The sequence below is a fragment of the Aedes albopictus genome, chromosome 3, assembly GCF_035046485.1.
Source record: "Aedes albopictus strain Foshan chromosome 3, AalbF5, whole genome shotgun sequence".
Taxonomy (NCBI): domain Eukaryota; kingdom Metazoa; phylum Arthropoda; class Insecta; order Diptera; family Culicidae; genus Aedes; species Aedes albopictus.
The window spans coordinates 199,076,494-199,090,001 of NC_085138.1; the positions used below are offsets into that span (position 1 = coordinate 199,076,494).

At 39.1% G+C, this 13,508-nt stretch overlaps 1 protein-coding gene across 4 annotated transcripts in view; it reads right to left on the reverse strand.

Moving 5' to 3' along the window:
• The window catches only part of LOC109404436 (protein PALS1), a 462,049-nt gene that overhangs the window by 144,705 nt on the left and 303,836 nt on the right, over positions 1-13,508 (reverse strand). The window lies entirely within an intron of this gene.

Genomic DNA, 13,508 nt, shown 5'->3' on the forward strand with positions numbered 1-13,508 from the left:
CCATTGTTATTAAACCATATGTTGAATAATATTTGGTTTACTGGAACTGAAACTTTTGTTCAACTCTCGTTAGCCCAGAAATGTAGAATCTGTTCAACAACGACCGTTGTATAAGCATTGAGAAATGCATGTTTTTTGTTTTTGATTGTTCCTTGGTTATGCAACTGTTGTTTAACGTCAAAACCATAAGCTATTTATTGAAATATTAGAAGCTTTTCTACAACGTTGATTAAACTAAGTTATATGATGTTTTTTTGTATAATCGTCTAATAAAGATTATGGATACCATTTTTACCAATTAACTGTTAGGTTCATAAAACAAGTTTTTGCCTTTCTCGTACACTAAGTGTACTGGAAAGGCTATATGTTCACTCCAAAAATGACTTTTTGATAGAAGGCCCGGAGGGTCGAGTCATATATACCAATCAACTCAGCTCGACGAATTGAGGTGATGTCTGTGTGTGTGTATGTATGTGTGTGTGTGAGTATGTGTGTGTACAAAAAAAAACTCACATCACTTTTTGGCAGTAAACCTCAACCGATTATAATGACCAACGGATCATTCGACGCGGAATCTGGTCCCATTGTTTCCTATTGAAAATGGTTCGGATCGGTCCAGCCGTTCCGGAGTTATGGCCATTTAGGTGTTCCGGATCGGTACCCCAGGAAGGGGCCAGATATGAAAACGCTACAAACCCATTCATGCGACACATCAAACCACGGCACTTTCGAAAACATGATGAACTTACCGTTCAGGAAAATAGTCTCGGGCCATATCTGAACCGGTAGTGTTCCGGAACCGGTTCCGGGTGACCCGCCGGAAGTGGCCATATATGAATGTGAACCAAACCCATACATGCGACACATCAAACGGCAGATTTTTCGATAACCTGATAAACAGTAGGCAGGAAAACATTCTCAGACCATATCTGAACCGGCAGTGTGCCGGAACCGGTTCTGGGTGTTCCGCCGGAAGTGGCTAAATATGAAAGTGAACCAAACCTATGCATGCGATACATCAAACAGTGGCTTTTTCGATAGCCTGATGAACAGTAGGCAGGAAAATATTCTCGGACCATATCTGAACCGGTAGTATTCCGGAACCGGTTCCGGGTGACCCGCCGGATGTGGCCAAATTTGAATGTGAACCAAACCCATACATGCGACACATCAAACAGCGGATTTTTCGATAACCTGATAAACAGTAGGCAGGAAAACATTCTCAAACCATATCTGAACCGGTAGTATTCCGGAACCGGTTCTGGGTGTTCTGCCGGAAGTGGCTAAATATGAAAGTGAACCAAACCCATGCATGCGATACATCAAACAGTGGCTTTTTCGATAGCCTGATGAACAGTAGGCAGGAAATTATTCTCGGACTATATCTGAACCGGTAGTGTTCCAGAATCGATTCCGGGTGACCCGCCGGAAGTGGCCAAATATGAATGTAAACCAAACCCATACATGCGACACATCAAACAGCAAATTTTTCGATAACCTGATAAACAGTAGGCAGGAAAACATTCTCAGACCATATCTGAACCGGCAGTGTGCCGGAGCCGGTTCTGGGTGTTCCGCCGGAAGTGGCTAAATATGAAAGTGAACCAAACCCATGCATGCGATACAACAAACAGCGGCTTTTTCGATAGCCTGATGAACAGTAGACAGGGAAACATTCTCAGACCATATCGGAACCGGTAGTGTTACTGAACCGGTTCCAGATGTCATGCCGGAAGTAGCCAAGTATAAAACTTAACCAACCCCTTACATGCGATGCATCATATCGCAAGCTCTTCAGGCAACCTGATAAACAGTTAATAAAAGAGAATAGTTTCAGATCATATTTGGAACAACCGATAGAGTTCCGGAACCGGTTCCGGGTGTCCCTCTGGAAGTGGTCAAATGAAGCAGATAGAAAAGCCCATGCCTGCGGCATATTAAACAGCGGCTTTTTAAATAACGTGATGAACGATTAGTCAGAAAATAAGCTCAGACCACAACGAAGATCTTTATAAAGGCTACCGATAGTGTTCCAGGATCGATCTAGGGTGTCCAGCCGGAAGTGGCCAAATGCCAAAAAGATCCAAACCCATGCATGCGACACATCGAACCGCGGTCTTTTTTTAAACCATGAGGAACGATTAGCAAGAAAATAGGCTCAGACCACATTAGAGGCTGCCGATAGTGATGCAAAACCAGCATTGGGTGCTTCCTAGGGTGCTTCGCAGAAACTTCAAAAATGAACAAAGTCAATGCAAGCGATAAATATGTGTAAGAAAACAAAATCTTGACTGAATAAAGGCCACATACATACAGACGTCTTACTCTACTCATTCTCCATCGTCCTTGTTTTCAACGGTTGAATCAAATATTTATCGCTGTTGCTCGTTTGACGTCAACTCACTACCAACATCAAGCCGCAGTGAAACGCAACCTGATTAGCATTTGGCGATTATTTTTTTCGTATCGATGAATATAATAGCAATATGTTACAAATGATATGTCTGTTTGTCTGTACAAAAGCAATCTCATCAAATCACTGAAAAAAAGGTCAACGTTATATGAGAAAATTATCGCATCAACCCCGGAGAATGTTTTTTGAATCCTCTTTTCCGTCTAAAACTACTGGGAATTTTTTCATGGGATTTAGTATGGGCAATTTCACTTGCTTGCATTTATTGTCAAATTTTACATGAATTTTGTAACCTATAATGATAAAGTGTGAAGAAAGAACTATGTCGAAGATCGTAAAGCAGGGCTGCCCAACATACGGCCCGCGGAATCGATGAATGAAACTTGGCCCAAGGATTGAAATATTTGAAGATATTTCATATTTAAATAAAATGTAATATTAAAAATAAACTTGAAATAGGTAGTGTTTTGTTAAAAAAAAAATTCGAAGATTAAAAAAATTAAATACATAAATTTAAAAATTTTAAACTTGCAAGCTTCAGCCAAATTTGAAGAAAAATTTCAGAAAAATCTACTGAATTTCAGAAAAACATTGCTGCTGAACTGCAGAGTTTACTGAACGAATCAGGGAAGTTTGCTGAATTTCAGCAAATTGTTTGCTGCAACCTGCAGTTCGGCAAAATTCAGAAAAAAAAGTATTCAGGGTGATTTTTGCAAAAAATCAAGAATTCTTGCTCACATTTTTATGACTCAAATGATATCAGTGTTGTGATTTGCCGTGAGAACGGGTAATCGGATGTACAAAATTTCACTGTTGCATTCGTGAACAGTCAACTGAAAATTCTGATATTTTTCAGCTCTGTCTATGCGTTTAACGTAACGTCGGAATATGTTCAATTAATAAGTTTCCCAATTTTATTAAGATTATTGTTTTTCTAAATAAGTCATTACAGTTCGCATTACGTCGATGGAAAGATCATGCTTCGGAATGATGGCCCTAGCACAGAAACTAACTAAACAAACAATAGTAGAAGATTCCAAAAACAGGGACTGAATTCTAAACCGCCCGATAGGTAGGAGATTGTCCACATCACGACGGTTTCAAACCGAACGGACTCAATAAATACCAAAACTTCCGTATGAAATTTTTAAGTTAGGCAAGGCCATCTTGACTAGGAAACCTTGACCGATTGAACCCTTGAAAAGGCCCCATACAGCTCGAAACGTCGGAAAAAATCATAAACTAGTGTTTTCAATTCCCCCAAAAGGCTGAAGCCAACATTCTGAAGCAAAATCATCCCAGTTGTATCCCAACCAAGGAAAGATCATGAGTACATGTTCGTCGAGAAAGGCACTATCACCACTAGGTGGATTAATCTGGGTTTTTACAATAATTATTCCATCACAATACAATCAAAACATTTATATCATGTCTATTTAAAAATTTGACAGAACAAATGCTGCAAACATGTTTGTTAAACGTTTCTTCAATATTACTGTACCAATTATTTGGCAAAAATAAATTGCCATTTTTAATTTTTTTTCACATACTTTTTACATTACATAAATCACTTGAACTTGATGAAATACATTCAAATATACATTTTGAAACATGAAATTAAATGATGGTAGTCATAACCTGGCAGTCTAGGTAGTCTAGGAAACTTAAATAGCTCTGCAATTCTGCTTGTAAGACCTTTACCTGTAATAGTATATCAAACTAATGTATGAAAGTCAGAACAGATTTCATTAGACCCATACATGTAAATCACAGTATGAAAGCCTTACTGCACATCAATGACGAAACCTTAGGCCATCCAAATCATTCTGGAGTTGAGGGCTTTATATCTACACCCATAATAACGCATCGGGTGCATTTCAAACTTGGTATAGTGCCTTTTGATAGTCATTGAAGATTAGTTGAATCATATGATACTTGTTTACACATCATAGAGACATCCTGGATCATCCGAACTATTCTGAAGTTGAGAAATATTTATGGTTTAAATTTGAAATGCAATTGGTCAGGGATATTTGAGTTGATGCTGGGTCATTAGACCGAAGGTCATTAGGCCGAAGGCCATTAAGCCAAAGGTCATTAGGCCGAATGGTCATTTGGCCGAATGGTCATTAGGCCGAATGGTCATCAGGACGAATTGAAAGTTAGCCGTTGTTTTTACCTTTTCAAACAATTTTTGCCCAAAACTAGTTTAACAAAAAAACTAGACTAGAAAGAATAGCCTATGTTTTAAAGAAGAAAAAATTTATGAATTAAATATCAGCAGTTTCAGCGCCAAAAACTATTTTAGCAATGATACTAGAAAGAACAGCCTATATTTAAAAGAAGGATAAATTGATGGGTAAAATATCAGTAGATTCAGCATCAATAAAGTATCTTCGTGCCTGTCACACGATACACACATGAAAAATGATCATTTGCAGAGGAAGCTCTCAGTTAATAACTGTGGAAGTGTTCATAGAACACTAAGCTGAGAAGCAGGCTTTGTCTCAGTGGGGACGTAACGGCAAGAATAAGACCCAATGACCATTCGACCTAATGACCATTCAGCCTAATGACCATTCGGCCTAATGATCTTCGGCCGAATGGCCTGACACCATTTGAGGTCACTTGTGATAGCATATGGTTGAAGCCTTCATATCTACAACCCGTAGCAAATCATCGGCTCAGGCTCGTGCACAAAGAAAGACAGCAAGGAAGGGGTTTTCCGTAGTTTTCCTAATGCGGAAGTGGTACCTAGTTCATGGAATTTCGGAAATGTGAGGGGTTTAACCCCCTAAATTTCTCCCTTGGGCATGAGCATGCATCGGCCACATTTCAAACTTAGTGTAGAGTATTGCAGTAGACATATTAAATCAATTCAATCATATTTCTTGTATGGTAGAGCTGCCCCAGATCATCTAAACCATGTTGATGATGAGATCAGTTAAAATTGGCAATGACTTTTAAAAATAGAGCACACAGATCAGATTTAATACTCAAAAACTATAAGTAAAACTATGCAAAAAAGTTGTTCACATCCTTTAAGGGTTAGTAGCTTGAAAACTAAAAGTTCAAATTGAACTTTTTCCCACTTGATAGAAAGGTACGCTTTACTTGCAAATTGGAGAACATTGATAGTGAACTTTTAAGTGACCTTTGTGACAATATAAGCAAATGTTCATCTGAAATGCGTTAACGGCAATCTTGCCCACCTCGGATAAATCCTAAAGAAAAATTTTGATTAGGTTGCGTAAAGTCTATTGCATGAATTTCATGAAATTTTTCAAAAACTATTTCAGACATCCGTGAACTAATTTCCCAAAAATAAACATACTTATTGTTAGAAGATAAGGATGGGATAAACCTAGTGCTATTTCTGACAAATCCATGAAGAATTTATTTATTTCTTCTTTTTACCCTTCTTACGCCTGTGGGGCACACCCTAGCCTAAATGAATACTCACTGCTTCATATCCCTCGTATACCTGTCAAATGAATGAACATCCCTTTTGTTGGTGTTCATTCAGTACGGATGGCTCGCGTGAGCGGCAACGAGTCAACCATCCTACGGGGCCGTTAGACTCTGCCTCTTTCGTCCAGCAACCACCGACGAGTCGTGACGGACTAGCGACCGGCTTCCATCTTGCATTGGGTGATTCTCACTACGAGCATTATTTCTGGTTTTCCACAATGGTGATCCTGCCAGGTTTTATTGTCCGGCAGGGCAATAAAACAAACAGAACCTGGAGAAAATCACGGTGGGAATCACTCAGTGCACATATCTGTAGTGACCGGTAAGTAGCAAAAAAGTGGAATAGAGAGTGGAACGAAAAAACGACCATCTTGTTTGTCCACGGATTTTGTGTTTGCGCTTTGTTTAACATGCGAAAACGAGATCGATTATGCGTGCGTTTTTGGTTCGGTTTTCGACTAGTGCTGATTATGTGGAAATAGTGACGAATAGTCGTACCTCCGGCTAATTGGAACCTCATAATGCGAGGGAGATTTGGCGGAATCATTTCGGCCCGTGATTTCTTACACAACACAGTAACGCCGGCTGTGGTGCTGTTCGCGTATCCGGAAAACAGACTGGATTACGGTGAAAAAAAAAACTGGGTGGCTTTGGTAAACTGGGATGGCCAAAGCGAGGCCAAAGTTGATTTTTAATCGGAGAACACGGTAGTGACTGTTGGAGTGGGGTTATTCAGCTATTCTGCGGAAGAGGAGTGAGACCGTTGAAACCGGATAGTATCGTGAATTTAATGTGTGCGTAGATTTGTCTGTGGACGTCGTTGTTTCGATAAAGACCTAGAAGCTGGTGTTAACCGGCAGTTGTTGCTAGTTGGTTGTTCTTGAGAGAACAAGGTTTGTTCTATCGGCAGTTCGGGACGAGTGCTGAGCCGGTGACGGGATGCTTCCGATTGCGAAGCTGACAGATGAACATTGAACCAATCTGATGGGACATCGGATGAAAGGTTATTGTAAGAGCAATTCGGGACGAATGTTTAACAAAATGTGCCAAGACGTATGGGTCGAATCATTCAGTATGACAGGACGCTACTGAAGCAGTCTGATGGGACGTCAGATAAGTATGTATTGCAGCAATTCGGGACGAATGCTATACTAGAGTGACGGGATGTCAGCTGTGAGTTACATGTAACATCTATTCAGAACGGATGCCGAAGTAGTTTGACGGGACGTCATTTCACAGAACTCATAAGAGATGATACGGAGCGAAGTGAGCTAGGTGGTAGCATGTTTTAGGGAGGTGTGAAAATATTACACATCTACTTCGTCGATTTTTTCCAAGAGGAGGACTCGTGGCCGTTGCGGTAAGCGCACAGGTGTTCAGGAAGACCATGTGTGATTTTTGGTTGACCCAGGTTTTTTTTGTAATAAAAATTTTCTTGACTTTCAAAGACATAGAGCATCTTTGTATCTGCCACACAGCGCACAAATGCAAAATGGTTAATGGAAGAGGAAACCGTCATTTAACAATTGTGAACGTGTTTATAGACCACTAAGCTCAGAAGCAGGCTCTGTCTCAGTTGGGACAATACGTAAAGAAAAGATAAAAAGACGGCAATATCAGTGACAGATGTTATTGTTATAGCAAGAAAAACTGCTTAGTAAGAAATTAAGGCATACCTTTCACTGAACCATTACACATAATAACTTGGATGGGAAAACAGCGATATTATCAAAAAATGCACACTACCCAGGCTTTGCAGACATTTCGGAACAAATGAAACCAACGTATGTTACTGAACAAGCCTGTGATCCTAGCAGTGAATGAAAATTTTTGAATTGTATGTTGCTGAAGGCACGTTGAAGGCTCTCACGCTCATAATGTGATTAGAGATGCCTTTCCATCTTGTAATGATGATTACTTGGATACCCGGTTCTGTTTTATGGGTGTGTAATATACACTGATCTTCTCCAATAATTGAGCTGGGCAGATAGTTAAGCGAAAGTATCGAAATATATGTGTTATTTCAGATTTCTTATTCCAAACAGCAATATGGAACCGATGGTTAGGAGCGCATTATGACACGAATGCAACAATAATGGTAAAGTGTCGTTGATACATAGCAATAAAAATGAACATATGCATTTACTTTTCCGTAGCACTTTAGCGTCGCTGGGTACTTGCAATATTCTTAGAAAATTACGCTATTAGTCTTTTTTGACTTCGATGTTTTTCGTTAGTACCAGTCCTATCACGCGAGCCGATAACTGATTCTATTAAAAAAGTTTTCATAGAATCCGTGATTGCGAGTACACTGTTATAAAAAGAGAAAAAACCTATCCCACTTATCCCTGAAATCAGATTTTTGGCTGACAACGTTATCGTGTTGTAGGGCGCATTACGAAGTCCTCGACCTACCTCTTTTATCAGTTCTATAGATGCATAAACCAGCAGTTCAGAATCGTCACTTAATATTCGAGCCTTAATTTATGAAGCATTACAACCGTTACGGTAAACTAGTGAAGGCTCTTGCTTGACAATACCGAATGCGGTACGAGAATTTTCATTGAAGATAAGTTCAAGACCATTTGATAGTAGGGCTCACTAAGATCTATTATTGTGGATTTGGTTGGAAGTCATTTAACATTTTTTTTGTCAAAAATATGTTTGCTAATGCTGAGTTGTTTACAACATACATCGGAAGTGACGAATACGATAGTACATCATTGAACGCACACAGCGCACTACACCTGGTATTAAAAAAAAGGTCGCTATTCGAAACGTCGCTATTCCGTTTGGTGCTGGCGCCATAATACATACCGTTCATATTTGGATTTCGATATTCGCTGCAGTAGTAGTAGGCTTATTAGAAAAAGGAAAGAACTGGTAAATTGATAAATAAAATAAACTGTTGCATTGATCAGTTGATCAATCAGATCCCACAGCTCACTTAGAGCTTTGTGGGGCGCATTTAGTAGTCAATAAAACTTCTACAGATGGCATTACCGATCGGTTTCATAAAACCTCAATAAAGCTAAACAGTTGTGAAAGTATTCCATTACTCGAGTCTGGGTTTAAAACACAGATGTTTGCGCATTACTTTTCAGCCTCACAAAGAATTGAATGTGGTGGGGGCATTTTCCAGGTGATTCCATATTCTAAATCCGAGATATGAAACGAGATACGAAAAGACTTGAATTGAACGAAGCTATCAGTTTCCTCAACAAGAATGTATATCGTTGTTAAAGCTATTACGTCGCTTGGTGGTAGTTTGCTTCTGGGTTTATGCCATGACGAGCTTCAAGTCGTAGTGTACACGATTTCCAAAATTGTGAACTTTTTACATTCTCGGCATGATTTTAAGCTAGCATGGTGTGCTCGGTACAACTTGTTTCTGAGAAACTATGTTTCCAGAAACGGTAGAATAAAACAAAAATTTCAACCCGGGAGCGGTCACATCGTGTACACACTACACGCTTGTAGTACACAGCGTAGGCGTGGTGTCGCTGAAAAAGATGGAAAACATGACTGCTCGAGGGTTAAAGAAGAAGAAGTGCTGAAAGAGGATTAGATGGTTTGAAGTGAGGGGTGCCAAAAAAGGGGTTGGAGTATGCAATTCCCTGAGTGGAGTTTTTTTAGAGAAGGAGTGGGATGTGGGGCACACCCTAGCCTAAATGAATACTCACTGCTTCATATCCCTCGTATACCTGTCAAATGAATGAACATCCCTTTTGTTGGTGTTCATTCAGTACGGATGGCTCGCGTGAGCGGCAACGAGTCAACCATCCTACGGGGTCGTTAGACTCTTCCTCTTTCGTCCAGCAACCACCGACGAGTCGTGACGGACTAGCGACCGGCTTCCATCTTGCATTGGGTGATTCTCACTACGAGCATTATTTCTGGTTTTCCACAACGCCTATAAGAATGGTATAAATATCGCTCGAAAAACCGACTTTCGATCCGAGGCTTGGAGGACCCAGTCCCATATACCGTCGCGCGGGGCAACTTTTGAAATGCGGGGCTACTTTGGACACTTTTGAATACAGATATTTTGAATTCAAAATATGGTTCAAATTTGATTGATGTCTTTGGGACTATTATGAAGCAACATTTTCCCCTTCATTTGGATGAAATTGTTTTTCAAACAGACCCTTTATTGCTTGTCTGGACGAGAAAAAAACATCGAATGAACCACAAAAATATATACATATCACGTATCAGAACATTTGCTCTGTAAGCATTGTTTTTACAGCTCATAAATTTCAAAGGGTTAATCAATTTATTCAAGATGTATCAACGTAGCATATACAATCGAATATTTTTATCGTTATACAATATAAATGACCGTTTCAACTAAATAAAAGATTGATGTTCCATTCTTTAAGGTTGCCTTTATTACAATATCACGCTGTTCATAATACCTAATATAGCACAGAACCATCTAAAACGCATATATTTATTGAAATCATGTATGATACTACAGTATTGGTACAAAGTGATTTTCTAAATAACCCTGGAATTTTAAATGCAGTTTTGTTTGGTTGTTGGAGTGTCCAAAGTAGCCCCCATCCGGTTTTATGAGAGATGTGTCCGATTGGTGTACGAACAACTTTTTTGTTTATTGATGGATTTAGTTCAAATTTTTCATACATCCTACATAATCGTGAGTATGATAATTATGTGTAAAAATTGTGGAAATCCATTCAGTACTCAGGGAATTATAATGTCTTTTTTTATTCTTTTTTATGGCTCTACATTCCCACTTGAACTTGGCCTGCCTCTCTTCAACTTAGTGTTCTTTGAGCATTTCCACAGTTATTAATTGTAGGGTTTTCTTTGCAAGTCATTGCATGAATTTGATACACTATGCCCAGGGAGTCGAGAAAATTTTCCCGACTAGATCGGGATTCGAACCCGCCGTCTTCGAATTGGCGATCCATAGCCTTAACCACTTGGCCAACTGGGGAGTTATAACGTCATAAAGTTAAAAAAATCACGAAAAAGTGTATAAATGAAACACCGCACGACGGTGCCAATCAATTCAGCTCAACGAACTGAGCAAATGTCTGCATGTGTGTGTGCGTATGTTACAAAAAAGTAAATCACGTTTCTCAGCCGTATGTCAACCGATTTGGGTTCTCCAAATGAACACCAAATGAAAGCTACAAATATCCTAGTAGAATCCTATTAAATTTTACTACGATTGGACATTTGGTTACCGAGATATCTTTCGAATTGTGCGCGAGTTTGCTCACGCAGAAGCGGTTCATGAGTATACTTTGAGTATGAGTTTATTACCATCACTGATGGCCGCTATGCGTGACACAGTGGGAAGTGAAACTGCACCGAATTAACGAACATTTAGCTCATTTCAAGAACTTTTGGTGCGATATCTACATCTCCAGTTAGCTTAGTGGTTAAGGCTATGGATCACCAATCCGGAAACGGCGGGTTCGATTCCCGTTCCAGTCGAAATTGTTTTCTCAACTCCCTTAACATAGTGTATCATTGTCCTTGCCTCACAATATGCAAATTCATGCAATGGCAAGCAAAGAAAGCCGTTCAATCAATAACTGTGGAAATGCTCAAAGATTACTAAGTTGAAAACTGGCAACTCTGCTGTTTACTACAAGAAGTGAGATTCGTATCCGCTCGAGAAAGTGAATAAAATAGCTTTGAAAAGTGTTTTTATAATTCGCGAGTGAATGGTGCGTGTAATAAACAAGTGCCGAGAATTATATTTTTTGTATGTTAAACGGCAGGAAGTTGCAAAAATTAGCAAAAATCAGTTTTTAGCTCCCAGTGAATTGTGTTTATTCTGTCCGGTTCGGGAGAAAAAACAAATAAAAGATTTCATAGCCGCAATTAATTAATCGCATGATAAATTGCATGCAAGTTATGCTTCCCTCTGAAACGGAGGTCGAGTAAAAACAAAATAAGTGCTAGTGCTGTGCGGTGAAATTAATTGCCTAGTGTTATAAATCACCCACACCTTACTGCCATTGCATGGCAATATCAGCGTTCAGTACAAATCACCGGAGTGTCGAACTGAGCAAAACGGTATTTATTGAATGCGTCGTGCTCCTCCTCGAGTTGATCTACAATCTGTCGAGTGAGTAACAATTCATAAGTGAGATGAACGCACTCACAATGTCAGTGGCGTATATCACCACAAAGTAGTAAAGAATGTCTACGTTAGGGGAGGGCGGGGACAAATGCACCTAGAACGGTAAAAAAAAGTTTTGTTATATTTTTTTTTTGTTTAATGTATTTTTCTTTTTTACTTTTGTACTTTTTTTGTTTTTTGTTTATATATACATATAGATTTATAGCTTTTTTTTTCTGAATTCTATTATTTTTTTCTCCTATTTTTTTTAATTTTATTTTAAAGCTTGTTGTTGAATCATTGTTTTTGTTAATTGTGTTAAGTGTGTTTTTATTTCTGTTTGTGTTTCTTTTTTGTGTAGTTAAAGTAGTTAAAGACCAAAGCACTGGGCAAACTGTAACTCTGAAAACCTACAAGAATACTAGCGATAGCGTAAAGGCCAACGACCATTGCGAAAAATCCTAGGATCTTGTGGAGTTAAGAGGACAAAACAACCCTATCATGCTTGGCCAGGCTACAAATCTGTTTTGATAATAGTAAAAAAAAACAACAAATACTGGATCCTAGATAGGATCAAATGCAACCCAATAAAATACAGTTCATTCAAGTTAATCTTCATCATGCAAAGGGAGCTACAGCTGTACTTTGCAAAAGATTTGCTGAGAGCAAACTGGATATTGCTCTTATCCAGGAGCCATGGACAAATAATAGTAGGATATTGGGAATCTCTACAAATTCTTCGGAATTAATATATCATGAAGGGCAGCTTCCGCCACGAGCTGCAATTTTAGTAAATGGAAGGGTGAATTCAATTCCAATTACTGAGTTTATAAACCGTGACATAGTTGCAATTATGGTAGAGGTACCTACAACCCATGGAAAAACGGAAATTTGTATTGCTTCGGCATACTTTCCGGGAGACGTGGATGATGTACCACCACCAGAAGTAGCAGCTTTTGTCTCGTATTGTAGAAAGCATAATAAAGCTTTCATTATTGGATGTGACGCAAATGCTCATCATACTGTATGGGCCAGCACAAACATCAATAATAGAGGCGAACACCTTTTGGATTTCATTTCAAAGAATGAAATTGATATATGTAACAGAGGCGATGAACCTACTTTTATAAACGCCATAAGGCAAGAAGTTCTTGACTTAACCTTTTGTAGCCCTACACTTTCGGAAAAAGTTACAAATTGGCATGTGTCAGACGAAGTTTCTTTGTCTGATCACAAGCAAATATTGTTTCAATATGAGGCTGGTCATCAACTCGTAGAAACTACAAGAAATCCCAGGAAAACAAACTGGGAGCAATACACCACAAAACTTATATCGGGAATGGACAGTTTAAATGACATTCCAAATTCTCGTCATGGGCTTGAAGAAAGTGCTTCGACACTTTCGAGCATAATAAAACAGGCCTTTCATGACAGTTGCGCACCAAAGAAACGCTCTTCAAATAGAGATGTTCCTTGGTGGAATAGTAATCTGCAAAAATTGCGACATAAAACCCGGAGGCT